Source organism: Crocodylus porosus, unplaced genomic scaffold (genome assembly GCF_001723895.1).
Source record: "Crocodylus porosus isolate Cpor-Errol unplaced genomic scaffold, CroPor_comp1, whole genome shotgun sequence".
In the NCBI taxonomy this organism is placed as follows: Eukaryota; Metazoa; Chordata; order Crocodylia; family Crocodylidae; genus Crocodylus; species Crocodylus porosus.
In genome coordinates, this window is record NW_017728922.1 from 17,018,713 (window position 1) to 17,023,424 (window position 4,712).

General features: G+C 46.6%; 1 protein-coding gene and 1 long non-coding RNA gene across 2 annotated transcripts in view; one reads left to right on the forward strand and one right to left on the reverse strand.

The window, feature by feature from the left end:
- LOC109313259 (disks large-associated protein 4-like) overlaps positions 1–4,712 on the reverse strand; it is a 50,568-nt gene that overhangs the window by 45,562 nt on the left and 294 nt on the right. The window lies entirely within an intron of this gene.
- The window catches only part of LOC109313261, a 20,903-nt gene that overhangs the window by 10,074 nt on the left and 6,117 nt on the right, over positions 1–4,712 (forward strand). The gene's annotated exons all lie outside the window — the stretch shown is intronic.

The following is a 4,712-nucleotide window of genomic DNA, read 5'->3' on the forward strand; positions in this document are numbered from 1 at the left end:
ATGACATTGCACCCACAAATCACTAACTGTACCATCCTCCAGCTCTCAAGGATGCAAAAAGGTTCAGTGTACCTTTCGGTGGTCAGTACCAAGACCATACACAATCACTTAACAATAGGTTGCAACTGGAACATAGTCTGGTAGATACTTAGGGTTCCAGCAGACAACTTTTATTAATAAAGCTAGAGTGACTCAGCATGCTTCCCACCAGATGCTGGCACCTCAGTTCAATGAAAAGGGTAACAAATAGTTTTGAAAATACATGCAAGTCATTTTCTCTGTTCATTCCCCCTCCAAAGTAATAGGTTTCATAAACACCTTAATTCAAGGAAAAGTAAAGCTTTATATTTCCACTGAAGGTTACTAAGCCATTTTGTATTTCCCCCTGGTTCATCAATAACCAGGAATAATGTGGGCTGGATAATTAAACAGCTTCCTCCCAGCAGATTCTTACAAGGATGCCACAAGCTTGTGACATCACAACCATCTCCATGACAACTGACGACAGGACTGAATCAAACAGGAGCAGGCCAGTTAGAGTTTCGTTGGGTTGGCCACCTTGTTAAATGACAGCAATGAGGGAAGAAATTACAGGAGATTATGTAACAGTTTAATGGTTTCATCAATAAATACATTTCTATTAAGAGATTGCCCAAGTGGTTTTTTGTTTCTCTAAAGATTAAACCTTGGCTAAATATAAAGTTTGAAAGGTACACTTTTATAATGCGCAAGTCATTTTAAAAATGCATCACTAGCTTAGGCTTCGATTGCCTTAAGAACACTTCCAAATACCACCTAGATCAAGAAGTACCTATTGTTCTTTTACCTCAAGTCCAGCCTTCTCTTTCCAGCAAGAAAACAGGGTGAGGGTTTTGTTTTTTTAAAAAAGAAAAATTTTGCCAACAGCCTTTCAAGCAGCCTGAATCTGGCTTGGAGGCATAATCTATGAACAACAGATACAACGCTGAAATTTCTACACCGTGACAAATCACTGGTAAAAAGATTTTTCTTATGCCAGATATGAAATGTGTGCAGCATTTGGAGATGTGCAACAAGAAGATGCTTGAAGTCACTCAGAAATTCTAAGACACATAGCAGCTTTGAGGGAGGAAAAGCCAAGGCTGAAATAGGGAACCAGATTCTCCATCATGTAAACCAACATGACTCCAGTGGAGGGATGCCAGTTTATGAGCTGACAGTCTGGCCCACTGACTGCATCAACAATAGATAATTACATTCTTGTAGGCAAACATCTTGTCTGAGTGCATACAATGCACTGCATCCACAGCAAGTACTCTGCGAGCAGTGAGAGAAGGTGGGGTGCGAAGGGCAGGGCAGGGTTTTTTGTTTAAATGAAGTGGACCATTACTGTGCTGAGAACAAGTAAGGCACAACAACTTCTCTTCCCCTGCTTTGACAGCTGGAGGGGTTCAGGTAAAGAAAGCCAAAAGCAGTCAAGGCTCTTCACCAAAGCTGCTCTACACAGGCACAACCAATACCCTGAGTTGTTAAGATTGGTATGAAGGGTGGGTAGGGGCATACAGGCTTACACTGTAAGTACTACAGTCTACGCTACCACTGCACATCTGTGCAGATTTTAGGAGTAGAGCTTTTAGCTTTGCTCAGTCATAAAAAGAGGATGCAAATGCCCAAGTAACCATCATAGCAGTTTTCCATTGGTTAAAAGGGGGCAGGGTATGTCCACTGTTATAGACTTGCCCTGAAGAGGAACCAGGACACTTCTGCTGCACACTGGCAAGGCAAAACTTGGGGATTCCACACAAGGACACAAGATGCAGCTGACATGAACTGGGACTAGAAGTTATTCTCTGCTCTATATCCAAGAAGACAATGTTTAATCTGGTGCAGAAGATGTTTCTTCTGAACCAAAGAGGAAATTACACAGTCAAATGGGTCATCAGCTGGCTGGCAGGCCACATCCAGAGAGTGGTAGCGGATGGGTCATTTTTGACCTGGAGGGATGTGGGCAATGGGGACCGAGCCCTGCAGAACCTTGGGCCCACGCTGTTCAACATCTTCATTAGTGACTTGGACAAGGGGGTAAAAAGCACCCTGTTCAAATTTGCTGATGACACTAAGGTGTGGGGGGATGTGGGCACGCTAGAAGGGAGGAATAGGCTGCAATTGGACCTAGACAGGTTACAGGGGTGGGCGGCTGAGAATAGGATGGGATTCAACACTGATAAGTGCAAGGTGATGCACCTGGGGAGGAACAACCAGCACCATACCTACAGGCTGGGGAGCTCCCTTCTTGTCAGGGCAGAGGCAGAAAAGGATCTTGGAGTCATCATTGATTCCAAGATGAACATGGGCCAGCAGTGTGGGGATGCAGTCAGGAAGGCCAACCGCACCTTGTCATGCATCCACAGATGCATCTCAAGCAGGTCCAAGGTGATACTCCCCCTCTATGCGACACTGGTCAGGCCGCAGCTGGAGTACTGAGTCCAGTTCTGGGCGCCACACTTCAAGAGACATGTGGACAACATGGAGAGGGTCCAGAGGAGGGCCACTCGCATGATCAGGGGGCAGCAGGGCAGGGCCTACAAGGAGAGTCTACGGGACCTGAACCTATTCAGCCTCCACAAGACAAGGCTGAGGGGGGATCTAGTGGCCTGTTACAAACTAGTCAGGGGGGACCAGCAGGCACTGGGGGAGTCCCTGTTCCCCTGAGCACTCCCAGTAGTGACTAGAAATAATGGTCACAAGCTGGCAGAGGGTAAATTCAGATTAGACATCAGGCAATGCTACTTCACTGTCAGGGCAGCTAGGATCTGGAACCAACTTCCAAGCAAAGTGGTGGTGGCTCTTACCTTTAAGACAAGGCTAGACAAATCACTTTGCTGGAGTCCTTTGACCCCAGTACACTTTCCTACCATGGCAGGGGATTGGACTTGATGATCTGCTCAGGTCCCTTCTGACCCTACTAACTATGAAACTATTAGCAGCATTATTCCTATAGAGTAGCTTGAAGCTGGGAGAGGGTACAGAAATCACTGGTGCACAGCACAGCTGCTCGGGGTGTGTACTGTCATCAGAATTTGGGCCTTAGGTAATGCTCTGTTTTCAGAACTTTTTGCATATTCAGCAAGACAACCTACAACTAGTTACACTCGGGTGGTCTTTTGCTCTACTTGATGGCAAAGAAGCCCTTTTTCCTTTGTTTTTTGAAAAAACGTTCTGTTCTGCAGAGACTGATACAGCAAAGCAAACAAAAGGTATCCGAATTCTAGTTATTACTCTTACACTAGTCCAGCTGAAATGAGAATAACGACAGTGCAAAGCATGTGACTCCTGTGCTTATGGTTGCACTGTACTCACCTCACAAGCTCCATTAACATTTTTGGAGGCACACATCAGGTAGTCAAGTCCTGCAATAATCAGTTATTCTGGGTTTCCCTCCCCCCCCCCCGGAGCTACTGGTGAACAGGTCCGGCAAGCATGGATATAATGCTTAAGTACAAATCTCTGGAGGAACATGAGTGTGTTCTATCCTGTGTTCATGCTGCACAGTAGTTGTGTTAGCAGTGGCTATATGTCCTTACTCCAACTAGTCAGATCAACCATACCTTTGGTTGCCACATGGACCTAACCTTAGCCTACACACAAAGCAAGTTTCCTAGAATATAGCAATAGTCAGGTAACAAGCAGCGCGATAGGGTGCTTGCAGCAGACCCATTAATATTGGGAATAAAAACAAAAAAACAAAAAGTCTGTGTGCAAGTGAAAGAAAATGAGGCAGGAAAAGAAGTGTTATGAGAAGCCAAAAATGTTACTTTCCCGTATGAGCCATACGCTACAATTTCTGTCTTGGGGAAACCAGACATGAAGAGATGCAGGAACTACATCCATTCCCCCCTCATTTCATGAGACATTTACAGCCCCTTAAAAAAACAAAACAAAACACACACCAAAAGGGAAGCCCACGCATACTGAAGCACTGGAAAAAGCAAAAATTGCTTCAAAGCCTCCCTGTCAGGACGTTCACTTTTGAAAGTATTGGCCTAATTCTGTCCCTCCATTCAAGAACATAATTCAAGAGATCAAGCGCCGCTCAGTTCTCCTCATCCTGCTGTGCAGTAACTTCAAGGAAGCTCTGACACACATACGCCAACATCACTGAAGGGCACTAATTCACTGACTGGCTTCAGTGACACGTGTCCATCTACGGGACAGCAGAACTGGACTCACAGCATAAGGGGAATCACCATGTAAAGAACAGGTAAGAGGAGATCACAACAAGTCCTGTCTATCACAGTTAACACTGATGTGTAATGAATTTGATGAGAGAAAGACATCCTTTTTTCTGAGCCTGTTCACTTTCCACACACAACTACCACCTGTGCAGGGACACTTGCAATGCTCCCACTGCTGAGCCCATTCTCACCAAGTAATCATGGAAAGGAGGCAGGTGCCTAATTTATCACGGGTGTTGGTAAGGTCAGCACCCGGCCTGTCCTGGGGCATCTGTCACCCACCCTGCCGTCTGTCCCCAGTGCTACACTGAGGGCAGGGCGCAGCACCACTCCATCAGGCTCAGTGCTCCAGGCTGCACCCGCAACACAACACGGGCACAAGTGAGCCCCGACCCCTGCTCCTCACCCCGCGCCGGGGCCACCAAGGGGCGGCGCTGTCCAAGAGAAGGACCGGGTCTGGGTTTCGGACGCTCGGGCTTCTCCACATGGCGGCGGGCG